The sequence below is a fragment of the Pleurodeles waltl genome, chromosome 2_2 (genome assembly GCF_031143425.1).
Source record: "Pleurodeles waltl isolate 20211129_DDA chromosome 2_2, aPleWal1.hap1.20221129, whole genome shotgun sequence".
NCBI lineage: Eukaryota > Metazoa > Chordata > Amphibia > Caudata > Salamandridae > Pleurodeles > Pleurodeles waltl.
Genome location: NC_090439.1, coordinates 978,733,107 through 978,750,629, shown reverse-complemented (window position 1 = coordinate 978,750,629; position 17,523 = coordinate 978,733,107). Strand labels below are relative to the sequence as shown.

Below are 17,523 nucleotides of genomic sequence, written 5' to 3'. Positions count from 1 at the left end.
GCTCCAATACCCCTGCACCCTTGTCAAGGGGGCTGCAGGGCTGGTGGTGGCTGAGGTGCTCTTTTTACCCCGACGAGAAGGAGGGGGGGGCTCAGGGTCAGGAAAGAAGGTAGCAGTAGAGAGATAGATTTTCTTGGGACAATGGAGAGTGGTAGGTACAGTGGGTATGGGAGTGGAGGGAGAGGATGTGGTTGTAGGCGAGACAAGTTTGCTGTCTTTGGGTGCAGGTGCAGGAGCGGGAGGCTGTTGTGAGGTGGATGGCTGTTGGGTGGGTGGGTGGCTGCGTTTGTGTGGTGTGGAAGAGGGGGTGACAGACACAGTGGGAGAGGACACAGGGGACGTGTAAATGGCAGTGGGGGTGGTGACTGCACGTGTGCGGACTGGAGTGGAGGGTATGCTGGTGATGGAAACACTGGCTGATGGTGAGGTGAATGAAGGTGTGAGTGTAGACGTCACAGGGAGGAAGGAGGGAGAGGAGGAGGTGGGGGTCACAGAGGTGGTAGTGACTGTTGGCATGTCTGCATCGGAATGTTGCTTGTGTGAATGTCTGCGTGATCTGTGGTGCTTATGTTTGGATGAGCTGCTCTTGGGTGTTGAGGTGTGTGCAGGCTGGTCTGATGGTGTGGGTGGGACAGGCAGAGGAACAGGAGACTGGGAGGAGGGAGTTAGTAGAGGGAGGCAGGAGACAGGGACAATGGCTGCCGTCAGTGCTGAGGCCAGAGCCTGGAACGATCGCTGATGGGCAGCCTGACCCGAATGAATGCCCTCCAGGTACGCATTGCTGCAATGAACCTCCCTCTCCACCCCCTGGATGGCATTCAAAAGGGTAGTCTGCCCAACAATGAGCGTTCGGAGGAGGTCAATGACCTCCTCACTGAGGGCAGCGGGGGTAACAGGGGCAGGGCCTGAGGTGCCTGGGTCGAAGGAGATGCCCGGCTTCCTGGCAGAGCGGGCACGGGGCGAACGCTGAGGGGCTGCTGGGAGGGCGGAGATGGTGCGCTGGGTGGCGGCTGTACCTGTAATGGCGGGGGGCACGGATGGTGCCACCCCTGCAAGGGAGCTCCCTTCCAAGGACGTGTCCGTGTCGCTGCAGGGTCCAGTCGTCCCCGTTGTGGAGCTCCCCTCGCCCTCCGTCTCACTGGTCCAGTCAGACTCTGTGGCATGGCCCTCCTGGGCCATGTGAGATGCAGCTCCCTCCTGCCCCGATGCCACTTCTCCTCCGCCTGATGATGCTGATGCACACAAGCACAGAAAGACAAACAAAAAGGGGGGGGGGAGAGAGAAATAAAGAGATTTTGAGTACATGGATCACCGGTACAGTTAGCGGACATGACAGACACAGATGCCCCCTGCACTAAGTGGCGCACTTGGGGTCCGCTACGCATTCCGTGGAACATGCCCTACACGCCTAGAGTTGACAACTGCACCCATGGATGACACGGCCCAGGGATGGCTGTACTGACACACTACTGAGGGTGGTGGCTGGGGACACAGGGGCTTACGGGGGTGCCCAGCCTACAGATATCGCCCTGGCCTAGGGGGACCCACAGCCCTCCTCCCCCACCCAGACACCTCCACTGCGCGACAACAGAGTAGATGATGCTTGTACTCACCCCCTTGTGTCTGCTGTGCTGCCCTCACGCGCCCATCCAAATCAGGGTAGGCCACCGCCAGGATCCGGAACATCAGGGGGGTCAGTTGACGGCAGGCACCCCGCCTACGTTGGGAGGCCATCCCCAGCAGAGACTCGGCGGTCTTCTTGGTCCCGCGGCGGATGTCCTCCCACCTCTTGCGGCAGTGGGTGTGTGACAGACCGAACAAGATGAGGACAACTAAAACAAGAAGTTATGGTGCTCAGGTAAGTGTTTATTGTTTTTTAAACAAAAGGATAAATCAAGTGAAAGTTCGTTCTGTTGTTGCTCTTAGTCTCTCGCGAAGTTCTTCTTGTCACTGATGTGTTTTTCCCCTTTTCTTCTCTTTAGGTGGAGGTACTGTCAGTCTCGCGGACGTCCCATGAGGATATCGGAAAGGGAAATAAGGAAAACGAGGGTAAGTGGGACGTTAAGAGATACGTTTTCTTATTAAATTTATCAGACTGGGGTGGATAACAGAGGGGAGGGGGTGGTGTCTGTGCGGAATAGAGGGAAGTGCTTATTACTAATTTTACTAGCGTGTTATTGTGTCCCTAGTGCTTCTTTTGTGCCCTCCCACCTCTTTTCCCCATTCACCCTCTACCCCTTCCCTAGTTTCCTTCCCCAGTCCCCTTCCCTGCCGTGCACCCTTTATTTGTCCAGAAGGACCGTACCTTCGTGAGCCACGACCCTCCGGGGCCGTGGCGGGCGTTGAGGTGGTCCTCGCTGAGGTAGGGTTCGATATGGCTTCCTGGTTCCAGCTCTCCGTCCTCCAGGTGGTATTCCTTCTCTTGGTCTCTCGCCGCGCTTGCCGTCGGGTCCCTTGCCTCGGTCTCCCTCCGTTCGCCGTCGTCTTCTTCTCCGTCGTCTCCGGTCTCTTCCTCCTTCTCCTTCCTCGCCGGCTCCACCGGCTTTTCATTCGCGACGCCGTCCCTCTCTGGCCAATCCGGGGTCGGGAAACCTATCCAGGTTTCCCCGGCAACGTCCTGACGCCGGCCTCGCTCGGGACGCGTTTCCCCGGTAACAGGGAAACGCGGAGATGACGTGTCAGAGGAGTCCGATACGTCAACTCCGGCCTCCCGTCTTGCGGTGATCGGGTTTACCCCGTCACATACCCCTTCCCAAGACAGGTCCTGTTCCAGGACCAAATCGGAAACCGGGAAGCGAGAGAGATAATCAGCAGGGACTTGCGAACTCCCAGGAACATGTCGGACCTGAAAGGAGAATGGTTGAAGTTCAAGGAACCACCTGAGAATCCGGGCATTCGTATCTTTATGAGCGGCAAGCCAAGTGAGGGGGGCGTGATCCGTAAAAAGTACAAAAGGCCGGCCCAACAGGTAATACTGTAGACAATGCACGGCCCATTTAATGGCCAAACACTCCCTTTCTATTATGGGGAAACGACGTTCCCGAAGACCCAGTTTGCGGCTGATATACACAACGGGATGATCGAGTCCCTCCGTTCCCGGCTGTGTCAGAACCCCCCCGAGCCCCACATCGGAGGCATCAGTGTAAAGGTGAAAGGGTTTTGAAAAATCCGGGCATAACAATATGGGTTCTTTGGTTAAAGAGTTCCTCAAGCGTTCAAAACTGGAAGTTTGAATAGCAGAGAAAGGTAATAGCTGATTTGGATGAGATTTGGACAGAAGATCCGTAAGGGGAGCGGCTAGAGTGGAATAGTGAGGTATGAAACGCCGATAATATCCTACTAGGCCTAAGAAAGAGCGTAAGTCTTTTTTAGTTTTCGGGAGAGGGGCATGTAAGATCGCGTCCACCTTCTGGGCTTGGGGTTGAAGTGTTCCCTGACTGATTCTGTATCCCAGATATGAAATGTCGGTTTTCCCGATAACACATTTCTTGGGATTGGCTGTCAACCCAGCCTCGGTGAGTGCATTAAAAACTTGGCTTAGATGGTCCAGATGGTTTACCCAGGTATCGCTAAAAACAACTACATCATCCAGGTAGGCCGCTGAAAAAGCAGGGTATGGTTTTAATATGTTATCCATTAACCTTTGGAAAGTGGCCGGTGCCCCATGTAGCCCAAAAGGTAATACAGTAAAATGATACAGCCCGGACTGGGTAGAAAATGCCGTTTTTTCTTTATCTTCGGGGGCTAAGGGTATCTGCCAATATCCTTTGGTTAAATCTATTGTGGACATATATTTCGCCTTTCCTAGTTTCTCTAGGACATCGTCCACCCTAGGGATTGGATACGTGTCAAATAATGAGTTCTCATTAAGTTTCCGGAAGTCTATGCAGAACCTGACCGTACCGTCAGGTTTTGGTACAAGAACTACGGGTGAACACCAGGGACTGGTAGAGGGCTCTATTACTCCTAGGGTCAACATTTTCTGTATTTCATTTTCTATAACCTGCTTCCTTGCTGCTGGGATGCGATATGGTCTGACCCGAACTACTGTGTCGGGTTTTGTTCGTATCTTATGTCGGATTAGGGTGGTTCTACCGGGGTCTTCTGAAAACAATTGGTGATATTGCTGTAACAAGCGGTATACCTGCCTCTTTTCCGCTTCCGTTAATGCTTCGTCTATAGTGGGTAGGGTTGTCCCCTTGTCTAGGGTGGTAGGGCAAAATTCAATCTTCAATTCCTTACTCGGGTACAGAAGGCTAACCATTCTTGGGGTAGTGTTGGGTGTCTCGGGTGTCTCCCACTTCTTTAAAAGATTGACATGATATATTTGGGTTTTCCTGGGGTTGGTTGTTATTTCCACTAGGTAAGTTACAGGGGAGACGGCTCGGATGATTCAATGGGGGCCTTGCCATTTCGCCAGCAATTTATGTTCGGATGTGGGTCGCATGATTAAGACCTGTTCATCGGGTTGGAAAACTCTTAACTTACTCCCCTTATCATAATAATGCTTTTGGGTTCTTTGAGCCTGTTCCATATTGTCTTTTACTTCGTCCCATAATCCCTGTAAATGCGTTCTCAAGTTATGAGCATACTCCAACAAAGGAGTCCCTCCCTCCATGGCTTCTTCCTCCCAGGCCTCTACCGCCATGTCCAGAAGGGAACGTGGTTGTCGCCCGAACACTAGCTCGAATGGGCTATGCCCCGTGGAAGCCTGTTCGTGCGTTCGGATCGCGTATAATACCAACGGTAATTTCTGATCCCAGTCTCTCCCTGTGTCGTGCACAATCTTTCGAAGTAACGTTTTGATCGTACGATTATATCGTTCGACCAAACCATCGGTTTGAGGATGATAAACGGATGTTTTGATCTGAGATATGCCTAACGTTTTACACACTTGTTTCATCAAGGTGGACGTAAAGGGAGTGCCCTGATCTGTGAGTATTTCCTGAGGGAAACCAAGACGCGAAAACACCGTTATCATCGCCTGGGCTACGGTCTTTGTTGTCATACTGGTTAGGGGAATAGCCTCTGGGTATCGGGTAGCATAATCAACTATGACCAGTATGTAAGTGTATCCTTTTGAAGAAGGAACCAAGGGTCCAACCAAATCCATCCCTATCCGTCTAAACGGAACATCTATGATGGGGAGGGGTATGAGTGGTGCTTTTTTTGGTTTACCTGGTTCCGTCAGTTGACACCTGGGACATTGCGCACAATATTTTCTTATGTTGGCAAAAACACCAGGCCAGTAAAATCGTCTGAGGAGATATTCTTCCGTTTTGTCTCTCCCAAAGTGTCCCCCTCCCGGATGATTATGAGCGAGCGTAAGGATGTGATCCCTATAGTATTCAGGTACTATGAGTTGTTTTCTTTTTTCCCCGGTACGTGTGGTGTTTACTCGGTACAGGAGATTATTTTTGATTAGGAAGTAGGGACCCACCTCATCCATTTCCTCTGACACTGCAGTTCTCCAGGCGTGAGATAGGGAGGGATCTTCTCTCTGTTGTTGAGCAAAACTGACAGGTGCCTCGTGGAATTCTGCTACCACTCCTCTTATAGTGTCCTGACTAGTACTATTTCGGAACTGTTCTCTTTCTATTCTTTTGTCCCTTCGGGTCAGTTTTCTACGGGTTATTGGACATTCAATTGGACTTCCTGAAAACGGGGCTTCACCCCACCAGTCCTGTGAGATTTTAGAGTCTCTAACCTGATCCAATAGTTCTTGAAAGTGAAGGTAATCTGTTCCCACGATACAATCCTCGATCAATTTTGGCATTATCCCCATCGGGAGACTATCCCGGTAGGGCCCCCATTCTATCTGTAGTATTTTTAACGGATATTGCTCCTTGTCCCCGTGAACACAACAAATATGTACCCACTGTCTCGTTTCGGAACCCAGAGTGGTTATCAGGTCTTCCCTTATTACAGACTGGCTGCACCCGGAGTCGACGAGGGCACACACATACCGTCCATTGATTTTTACAGTCTGTTTGAACTTGTGGTTACCTTTCCCTGTACATAGGACCCTACGCCTGGTAACCCCTATTTCCATCGGCTCACCTCCTTCGTGTTTCTGAGGACACATACGGGCGATATGTCCCCATTCTCCGCAGTGGTAACATTGGGGTCCCTGTATAGGGGGGCCTTCCGGGATTCTACGGGAAACGGTATTGTCCAGTGGATTCTTTGGGAGGGTTTTTACAGGTGGCAAGACTGATTTTATATTGGGCCGTGGTGGTATATTTCTTATGTCGGAGGAGCGATGATACGCGCAGGCCAAATCAATTGCTGTGTTAGTGTCTACTTTTGGATGCTGTCGTATCCAGTGTTTTGTGGCTAAGGGTAGAGCATCCAAGTACTGTTCCAGTATAATTATTTGTATCACTTCTTCACGGCTATCGCCAATAGGCCCCAACCATTTTAAGGCCAAATCTTTTACCAGGAAATAAAAGGTCCGGGGGTCCTCATTTGGTCCCCACTTGACCTTGCGGAATTTCATCCGGTAGTATTCAGTATCATGCCCGACACGTTCCAAAATACTGGATTTTATATCCTTGTAGGGTGTGAGGCCTCCGGGATTAGCAGCCTGATAGGCTGCTTGTAAGAGGCCAGTTAGTAATGGAGCAACATATTGTCCCCAGCGTTCTTCAGGCCATTGAGCTGACGACGCCACTCTTTCAAAGTTAGTAAAGAAAGACTCTGGGTCTTCTCCCTCTTGATATTTCTGCAATACTGAGCTGGGAACGTTCGGGTGGACTTTACTAGCGGCAATGGTCTCGGTTAATTTTGTCATGGCCGTTTCGTGTACCAGCTGGTTATTTGCCAGAATGGTGGCCTGGCTTTTCAAGGCCGATTGTAAAGCCTCTCTGTCCTCTTTTGCTTCCCTTTGGTGAGCCTCCCATACCAGCTGCAAATGTCTTTGTCCTTCTGCTAGCTGTTTGATCATATCCTCAAGGGAAGGGTTGTCACTCATTGTGTACTCTGTTCGGTTGTCGTAGGGCCCCTAAGGATCCCACTTCTGACACCACTGTGACAGACCGAACAAGATGAGGACAACTAAAACAAGAAGTTATGGTGCTCAGGTAAGTGTTTATTGTTTTCTAAACAAAAGGATAAATCAAGTGAAAGTTCGTTCTGTTGTTGCTCTTAGTCTCTCGCGAAGTTCTTCTTGTCACTGATGTGTTTTTCCCCTTTTCTTCTCTTTAGGTGGAGGTACTGTCAGTCTCGCGGACGTCCCATGAGGATATCGGAAAGGGAAATAAGGAAAACGAGGGTAAGTGGGACGTTAAGAGATACGTTTTCTTATTAAATTTATCAGACTGGGGTGGATAACAGAGGGGAGGGGGTGGTGTCTGTGCGGAATAGAGGGAAGTGCTTATTACTAATTTTACTAGCGTGTTATTGTGTCCCTAGTGCTTCTTTTGTGCCCTCCCACCTCTTTTCCCCATTCACCCTCTACCCCTTCCCTAGTTTCCTTCCCCAGTCCCCTTCCCTGCCGTGCACCCTTTATTTGTCCAGAAGGACCGTACCTTCGTGAGCCACGACCCTCCGGGGCCGTGGCGGGCGTTGAGGTGGTCCTCGCTGAGGTAGGGTTCGATATCGCTTCCTGGTTCCAGCTCTCCGTCCTCCAGGTGGTATTCCTTCTCTTGGTCTCTCGCCGCGCTTGCCGTCGGGTCCCTTGCCTCGGTCTCCCTCCGTTCGCCGTCGTCTCCGTCTTCTTCTCCGTCGTCTCCGGTCTCTTCCTCCTTCTCCTTCCTCGCCGGCTCCACCGGCTTTTCATTCGCGACGCCGTCCCTCTCTGGCCAATCCGGGGTCGGGAAACCTATCCAGGTTTCCCCGGCAACGTCCTGACGCCGGCCTCGCTCGGGACGCGTTTCCCCGGTAACAGGGAAACGCGGAGATGACGTGTCAGAGGAGTCTGACACGTCAACTCCGGCCTCCCGTCTTGCGGTGATCGGGTTTACCCCGTCACAGGGTGCCCCGTCGATGGTGGACCCCCAGGGTCCGGACTTCCTTGGCGATGGCACGCCAAATCCCGATCTTCTCATGGGCGCGGACCTATGTGACACGTATAGGGAGGGAGAAATACCACGTTCAAGTTTGTCTGCATTTTCGTTGCCAGTGGCCCAACGCCCCCCATCCCCGCCAGGCCCCCCGCCAGGCCCCCCGCCAGCCCCAACATGCCCCCCATCCCCGCCAGGCCCCCCGCCAGCCCCAACATGCCCCCCATCCCCGCCAGGCCCCCTGCCAGGCCCCCCGCCAGCCCCAACATGCCCCCCATCCCCGTCAGGCCCCCCGCCAGGCCCCCCGCCAGCCCCAACATGCCCCCCATCCCCGCCAGGCCCCCCGCCAGCCCCAACATGCCCCCCATCCCCGCCAGGCCCCCCGCCAGGCCCAACATGCCCCCCATCCCCGCCAGGCCCCCCGCCAGGCCCCCCGCCAGCCCCAACATGCCCCCCATCCCCGCCAGGCCCCCCGCCAGCCCCAACATGCCCCCCATCCCCGCCAGGCCCCCCGCCAGGCCCCCCGCCAGCCCCAACATGCCCCCCATCCCCGCCAGGCCCCCCGCCAGGCCCCCCGCCAGCCCCAACATGCCCCCCATCCCCGCCAGGCCCCCCGCCAGCCCCAACATGCCCCCCATCCCCGCCAGGCCCCCCGCCAGGCCCCCCGCCAGCCCCAACATGCCCCCCATCCCCGCCAGGCCCCCCGCCAGGCCCCCAAGCCAGCCAGTGGCCCCAAATCCATATTGAATTAAACTCACTTGTTGGTCTGGAGGACCGTAGAGTAGCGCATACTGGGGGAGGACCCCATCCACAAGTTTCTCCAACTCCTCTCCAGTGAAGGCAGGGGCCCTTTCCCCAGTCGCAGCAGCCATTGTCCCTTCCAGACCGAGGTCACAGCAACACTTGCAGTATAGGTCCTCTCCTGTGAAAGTTCAAGTCGCAAGTGGATAAGTAGATAGGAAATGGCGGTCACGTCCGCGGCGGTGCGTACCGCGGCGGGGCGTACCGCCGGCGCCCTTCGCCATTGGCTCCTGAAACCCATAGGCTTCAATGTTAACCAATGCGGCTTCGCGCCGCGGTCTTCGCCCCCCGACCGCCGCGGTGTGCCACGCCAGCGCATTGACCTCACATCCCATTGTCACACTTCACAGGTCAGGCAGCCGCCATTTCGAGGGTCCACATGGCTCAATTTCAACTGCGTCACACAGGCCTAGGCCTTGCATAGCCACTCAGACACGCCATTCACTGCATAGAGAATCGTTTACTGTGCAAGCTGTGAGTACGTACCTGTGGGTTGCTTGACTCTGTGCTCCATGTTGTCCTTCCTAGGCACCGTCCGCTGGGTTTGGCGAGGAGACGGATGAATCCTCGCGTGTACCGACCGCTGGTGGACCTGTCGACAATGGAAGAACGCCACATTATCCTGACCTACCGGCTTGACCATGCCACTATACATGAACTGTGTGCCCAGCTGGAGCCCGACCTGATGTCCCCCATCCGCCAACCCACAGGGATTCCCCCTCTGGTGCAGGTCCTGTCAGTACTCCATTTCCTGGCAAGTGGGTCATTTCAGACAACAGTGGGAATTGCTTCTGGGATGTCTCAGCCCATGTTTTCGAAGGTGTTATCCAGAGTGTTGTCTGCCCTGATGAAATACGTGAGGAGCTACATCATTTTCCCTGAGGTGGGCTCATTGGCTACAGTGAAGGGTGATTTCTACGCCCTTGGACATATTCCCAACGTCATTGGTGCCATTGATGGGACCCATGTGGCTTTGGTTCCCCCAAGAGACAGGGAGCAGGTGTACAGGAACAGAAAAAGTTACCATTCCATGAACATCCAGGTGGTGTGTTTGGCTGACCAGTACATCTCGCATGTAAATGCCAAGTTCCCTGGGTCAGTGCATGACGCCTACATCCTGAGGAATAGCAGCATCCCTTACGTGATGGAACAGCTAGAGAGACACCGTGTATGGCTATTGGGGGACTCTGGGTACCCCAACCTGTTGTGGCTACTGACCCCAGTAAGGAATCCCCGGACCAGGGCAGAGGAACGGTACAATGAGGCCCATGGGCGTACTAGGAGGGTGATCGAACGCACCTTTGGCCTCCTAAAGGCCAGGTTTAGGTGCCTGCATATGACAGGTGGATCCCTAATGTACTCACCTAAGAAGGTGTGTCACATCATCGTGGCCTGCTGCATGCTTCACAACCTGGCTTTGCGCCGCCAGGTGCCTTTCCTGCAGGAGGATGGTCGAGACGGTGGTGTAGTGGCAGCTGTGGAACCTGTGGAGAGTGACGAGGAGGAAGACGACGGGGCTGAAACAGACAACAGGGACAGAATCATTGAACAGTACTTCCAATAGGACACAGGTAACAATTCAAACATAATTTAGTGAATGTGAACTACTCTCCTGCATCTCTGCTGCCTGTCTATTTGCCCCAGTGTATGATGACTGAGTTGTGGCTTTTCCCTCCCTATTTCAGATCTGGGGTCCCCACTACGAGTCCTGTGCTTCGTTTCCCCATGGACTACAGCTTTGTGGCAACTGTTTGTTGACTTCACTATGTACAAGGACATATTTGCACTGTCATGTCAATTACAATATTTTGAAATCACAGCCAGACTCCAGATAGTTTTGTGCTAAATGGGTGTTTATTTCAGTGCTCAAAATGGGATGGGTGGTTTCAAGTGGGTGGGGGCTATGGTGAAGGAATGTCCATGGCAGAGTCCAGAGTAACAGTCACACAGGTGCATTGTCCAGAGGCCTGTGGAGAGATGGAGCATGGGCAGTTTAAGGATGGACAGGGTGACAATGTGGGACAGTGGGATGACATCAGGTGGTATCCTTTGCTGGCGGGGGTCTTGACATCCTACTCTGTCTTCTTGCGAGATCTCAGGGCCCTCTTGCGGGGTGGTTCTTCTCCTGCAGGAGGTGGGGGTCTGGTGGGCTGCTGTTGTGCGGGGGCCTCCTGACCACTAGCGCCGGCGGAGGTGGTAGGCTGTTCTTGGTCCAGGCTAGTGGCAGGGGCCCTTTGTTGTTGTTGAGTGTCCGTCCTGGTGTTGATGAGGTCCTGCAGCAGCCCGACCATGGTAACCAGGGTGGAGGTGAGGGCTCTGATGTCCTCCCTGTACCCCCGATAGTGTTCCTCCTGCAGTACCTGGATCTCCTGGAACCGGGCCAGTACCGTCGCCATCGTCTCCTGGGAGCGGTTGTATGCCCCCATGATGGTGGTGAGGGCCTCGTGGAGAGTGGGTTCCCTGGGCCCGTCCCCCCCCTGTCGCACAGCTGCCCTACGAGTTGCCCTGTTTCCCTGGGCCTCTGCCCCCTGGCCGGTGTGCCCACTACCACTGCCCCCAGGTCCCTGTTGTTGTTGGGGTGGTGGGTTATCCTGGGTGCCCTGTAGTGGTAGACACACCGCAGATTGACGCGCCCTGGAGACAGAGGCATGGGCCCGCTGGGTGGGAGCTGTGCTGGTGTTCCCAGAGGGGTTTGGGTCTGTAGTGGCCTGTGGCTGTCTGAGGGGAACCGACTGTCCAGAGGTCCCCGATGGTCCGGGCTGGTCATCGGTGTCCAGGTCGACAGAGCTGCTGTCATCCCTGACGGCCTCTTGGGTGGGGGGTGTGGAGAATTCTGGGCCCTCCGTGGCGGTGTGTTGGCGGTCGGGTCCTGCAGGGGTATAGAGGTATGGTTATAGTTTCAATGTGTGCCATATGGGTGTATCTGTGGGTTCCTGTGTCCCCAAGTGCTGGCATTCGTGTGTGGGGGCTTTGGTGAGGGTGGCTTGTGGGGGGGATGTGTATATGCATTGGGCATGCTTTGGTGATGGGTGTCCATGCTTAGTGGACGCATGCAGGCCTAGGTTTTGGGATGTGTGGGTTGTGATGGTGAGATATTGGCAGGGAATAGGTGTGCTGGGGGTGGGGGTGAGGATGGTGGTGGGGGTGAGGATGGTGGTGGGGGTGAGGGTGAGGGTGGGGGTGAGGATGGGGGTGGGGGTGAGGGTGGGGTTCGAGGATGGGGGTGAGGGTTGGGGTATGATTTGGCATGCAGGTGGGGGGGAAGCAGTAGTGGAGCTTCAACTTACCAGTGTCCAATCCTCCGCCGACTCCTGCGAGGCCGTCAGGATGCAGGATGTTCAAGACTTCCTCCTCCCATGTTGTAAATTGTGGGGGTTGAGGTGGGGGTCCTCCGCCAGTCTTCTGCACGACGATGTTGTGCCTGGATACCATGGAACGCACCTTCCCCCGTAGGTCTTTCCATCGCTTCCTGATGTCTTCCCGATTTCTGGGGTGCTGTCCCACAGCGTTGACCCTGTCGACAATCCTCTGCCATAGCTCCGTCCTCCGGGCAATGCTGGTGTATTGGACCTGTGTGCCGAAGAGCTGGGGCTCTACCCGAACGATTTCCTCCACCATGACCCTGAGTTCTTCGTCTGAGAAGCGGGCTGTCTTTGGGGTGCCATGGAGTGGTGTGTATGATGTGTGGGGTGGAGTATGTGTAGTTAAGTGTGTTGAGTGTGGTGGTGTGTGTTGTTTTGTGTGTGGATATTGTGTGGGTGATGGTGTAGTGTGCCTCTGTGTGATGGTATTCTGTGATCGCTGATGTGTCTCTCAGTGCTTCTTTCTGAATTTTTTGTCGTAGGGGTTTGTGGGTGATGTGGGTGTGTGCTTTATATTGTATTGTGTGTGTGGGAGTGGTGTGTGTATGTGTATCAGGTGTGTGGAATTCAAATCGGCCAATGTGGCTGAGTTTTGTTCGTTTGTGTGTATTCTGACCGCGGCGGTGTGTACCGCCAATGGAAAACCGCGTTTGAATGACCGCCGCGTGGATTCGTGGGTCGTAATGGCATGGGCGTATTTCTGTTGGCGTGACGGTGGAGGTTTGGTCACCTCCACTTTTCTGCCGACCACTGGTCTGGCGGTCTGTTGTGGCTGTCGGATTTTCGGAGGTTTGGCTGCTGCGGGTCAGAATGACCGTGGCGGGTTACCGCAACCGCGGCGGAATTATGGAGGATTTCTGACCGGCGGTAGGCGCCTTTTACCGCCGAGGTCAGAATGACCCCCTATGTGTGCAAGGGAGACATTCCTCCACTAAGAGGGCCGAACAAATGGTGCAGTGAAATTTAACAGATTTCACTGCGCCATATTGTTTGTCATTTTTATTGCTTGCTCAGAGCAGGCGTTAAAATGACACACCCATTTAAACCAATGGGCCTTCTTGCACTTTACATTAGCATCAAAATGTTTGACTCTAGTGTAGCAAAGCACCACAATAGCATCAAAAATGCTTACACTATCAATCTGATTACCTCCATGGGGAGCCGTATGTTAAATACGGTGCAACCGTGGTGTCAGTAGGTGCCGGTAGGGGGTGCAGAAAAAGAGGCGCATCAGTGCTAATGCACCACTTTTTCATAAATATGGGCCATGGTGGGTAGGCATCCCCCCTCTACACCCAACTTGCCAGCCACTACGCCACTACCAAACTGCAAGTATCAGTACAGCACTCACCAACATCATTACATTAGCTGTTGTGTCCTGGGATTTAGTAAGCAAGTATCCATGTCATGAACTCAGAAACAGGTTGTGCCTCCACCTATGAGCCCCACAAGGCACCGGTGGATAAATCTTTGTGCATCTCTAGCAGCATACACCAGTAAATCACGTCTACGAGGCCAGGCCTCTTGGAATGTGTCAAGAATGAACAAGTCACTGTGCTGCCTTACTCTGCACCTGAGCCACATTCCATGAACAATGGGGATACTTGTGACACTTCTCCAGATTGATAAAACCATGCATACCTGTGACAGCACAAACAACTCACACATTTTCAGGAGAGGCATACAATTTTGTTACATGTTGACTTGCTTCACTACCCTATGAATGTTCACCTACATGAGGGGCAGTATGTACCCTTAGGTAAGTACTGTATATATGCATTATTTTTAGACCTATCATTGACCAACATGTCAGGTTGTGGTATACTGTTGTGATCCATATAGGAGCATATGGGGATGAGGGAAAACAGTGTAATTAGACACACTCACATACTGCTGACATTTACACCACAGTTTAGGAGCATTAGCATTTGGGAGAGTAATTTGTAGATATCCTTACCAGTGTCTGACATCCACCCAGTGTGTGGTGCAGGGGTCACTGCAGGCTGTTCTTTTCTGGACAAGTCACAGGGCCTACAATCATATGTGTGTGTTAACTTAACATAATAGTTGGCACATGTGATACTCAACATTACCTAGTTCATTTCACAAGTTTACCACAGTTCATGAATCCCGTGTACTGTAACTATGACTTAACTGATAACAATGTAGGAGATGATGCCCTCCCCTGACCATATTTATGTACCAGTTTGTTCTGATGGTATGGGTCTTTGTGCTCCATGACTGCGCTTCCCTGATGGTGCAGTGACCTGTTCTCCCGTGCATGTCTGTCCTCTGGCTGTATGTTGCAACAAAAGGGAAAGTTCATCAGACACAACCAAGATATTTGCTTATGTGCAATCAGTCACAATACTATACATTTGCATCTACATGCCAAAATCAGAGGTAAATGAATGAGGGACATTATCTGTTACCTTGCACCAGTGTTAAGTTGATCAGGCAGCAGTGATGGGCCACTGTTTGGAACTAAGGTATTGTAATTTGCAATTGCCATTACAAGGATTTTAGAACTTGTAGTGCTAAGGACTTTCTGAGACCCATGAGGATGAGACATCATAAAGATTGGACTTCCTTGGGACAACATTCATGGTCACATTTTTAGAGTATCACAAACATTACTCATTTGGTGTAGTTGTTAGTATCATTGCATTTCATCTGATATCACATTGAGGGCATCAGTCACAGATAGCCCCCGGAGCAGGTGGGGGTCTATGGTGGAGAGGACATCCCTTTCAAGTGGGGTGAGTCAGAGGTGGGCTCCAGTTTGTACACTAGGGAGGGCTCTAGCCAGCTCTAGCCTTGTGTACGTTTCCTTCACCCTCCTCTTCTCTTCCTGCCACTTCTTCTTCATGTCATTAACAGTCCGGATGTCCTCACCCAATGCAGTGACACCGTGGACAAGTGCTGCATAAGCCGCCTTCTCTGAGGAACTCCTGCTGTAGGGTTGGAGACTATGCAGTCTGTTGTAGTCCCTCACAACAAATTTCAGTATCATGGTGTTCTCAGTGTGGTTGTGGTGAAAGAAGTGCCTTGCTTGTGTGCTGCTTTTATCTGGCTTCTGGGTTGCAGGTGGGATTAATTAAGTGCAGGTGCATGTGGTTACAATAATTCTACCCGACGCAGATGCTCCACCTCCAGTGTGGATGCTCTGCCCTGAGTGTGGATGCTCTGCCCGAGTGCGTACGTAAGGATACTCCTCGTAACTTACCTTTGTGAATGCCAAACAATTGTAAGCTTACACTTTTGGTCTAAACTACCAAAAGTGTAAGTTTACCTTTGTGAATCAGGCCCCTTATGTGAAAAACTGCTAAGTGAGCAAAATAAAATAAATAAAAAATAATCTCTCAAATCAGCAAACAAAGGATAAAAAGTGCATGACATTAAGAGTAAACATTTGTACAATAAAGGAGACAGGTTAACCAGAAGACAGAGGCAGTTCAAGGAAATTGGAATCTGAATGTTTCATAGCAGTGTAGTTCAGAATCTCATAAGAACTATGAAGTAGTATGAAAGAGGAAGAGAAGCAGCGAGACAAAAGGAAAGTGTTGAAGGTGTAGTTGATAGGACCTTCCCCCTCAAGAGGAAGCTATTTATTTTGATTGTGAACACTGGATAAAATAGTGTTGTCCATGAGAAAACAAGCCAAAAGAAAAGACTTCTGGATAGAAGTAACTTTTGCAACATTTTCAGTGGTGTACAAAGTTTCAGCCTATACAAATACCAGCAGTTGAGTACAGGTCAACTAGACTATATTCAGAGGATCCAAGATTTCACCAATTTAGTTCCTATATATTCCATCTAATATTTAAGAGTGACTTCTCGGGGCTATTGCATGCAGTGAACCATATTCTAAAGACAAGAGTTAATCTGCAAATTCTGTCTGCAAGGGAATTTGTGGACAGAGTTCAAGGAAAGGACAAAAAGCTGGAATACAACTTGATTAACTTGATGGCATGTCAACGTGGTATCTACATGTAATGATATTGTCGTCATGGTGACCTGAAATGTATGTGGAGAAACCTACTTGGTTTCTGACACTCAGTTGTGCTGAGTATGTGTGGGATGACCTGCTTGAATTTTTGAGAGAAGCAAACTCAAACATTAGAGACATCAATTTGAAGACTCCAGGAGAACATTGCTCCTTGGATCTCACTAATCTTTGCAGATATTTTAACCACAGGTTTCAAGCTATGATGTTTTCCATCTGCAACAAAACAAACCCTCCTCTTGGCAAAGTAACTAATTTCTTTTGGTGTAAAGGTGCTCTTCATATTCACATGCTGTTGTAGACAAAAGATGCACCAAAGTTTGAACCAGACAGTGATGAGTCTGTCCTCTCTTTCATAGAACAGCATGTGACATGGGCCATCCCAAAAGACACTGGTTAAAAAGGCCTACATTTTCAAACTCATAGATGTGGCAAGTACTGTCAGAAAATACAGATGTAAGGAACATTTTACACATGATGTTGTTTTGGATTCCCTTGACCTGTCATTTCACAAGGAAGAGTAAACAGCTTTTTATCTGCCGAAAAACACATACAACCTGGGAAGAACAGAGGCATCCAAGTATATTAATGACTATAATCCAGTCATACAATCATTCTGAAACTGTGGAATGCAAACATGGATATACAGTTTGTTGTACACAACTCAATTGCTGTTTCTCACTACGTGACTTCATATATTACAAAATCATAGACAGAGATGAACGAAATATGGGAGGAGATTTTTGCAGAAAGAAGTCTTACCAAGAAATTGTATAGCTTCAGCTTGAAAATACTTTCTTACATAGAGATAGGATCTGATGAGTGCTCGGAATGGTTGAGTTCAGCTAGTTTGTTCTTGAAATCAAGGGGAATTATTTAGGTAAGTCTAGGCCTTGCAAGTGAGCGGAATAGAGAGTTGAAGTCTTTCCTGGAAATTCAACAGACATTGTGAAATCAAATATGGTGGACCCATACTATCCAAGAAGGAGTCAACATCTAGAAAACATGTGCCTTTATGAAGTACTTCAACACTAGAGATATAGCAGCAATGAAACAGAAAACAAGAGAGGGAAAATGGATGGTAGTTGGATGTGACAGTTGAATGGTGAGACATATCAAAGGAAATGTTATTAACCACAGAAAACTTTGTTGCAAAATTCCAGACAGAAGAGTGTTTGTATTTGGCACTTCTACAACTCTTCAAGCCTTGGTGTGCTAAATTTGAGTTACTTGGAGACTATGGGCCGTATTATGAGTGCGGCGGATGGGTCTTCCAACGGAGAGGTTGCAGCCATACTGGCTACCTCCCTAACGATCCCATTATGACTTTCCAGCTGTGCTGCCATGCAGA

The 17,523-nt window shown here is 51.2% G+C and overlaps 1 long non-coding RNA gene across 1 annotated transcript; it reads left to right on the top strand.

Moving 5' to 3' along the window:
* Positions 1 to 1,980: 1,980 nt before the first annotated feature.
* Positions 1,981 to 7,276, top strand: LOC138274421 (uncharacterized). Its single transcript, XR_011200380.1, has 3 exons — positions 1,981 to 2,049; positions 6,999 to 7,082; positions 7,207 to 7,276. It is a non-coding gene; the product is annotated as an uncharacterized lncRNA (long non-coding RNA).
* Positions 7,277 to 17,523: the final 10,247 nt, after the last annotated feature.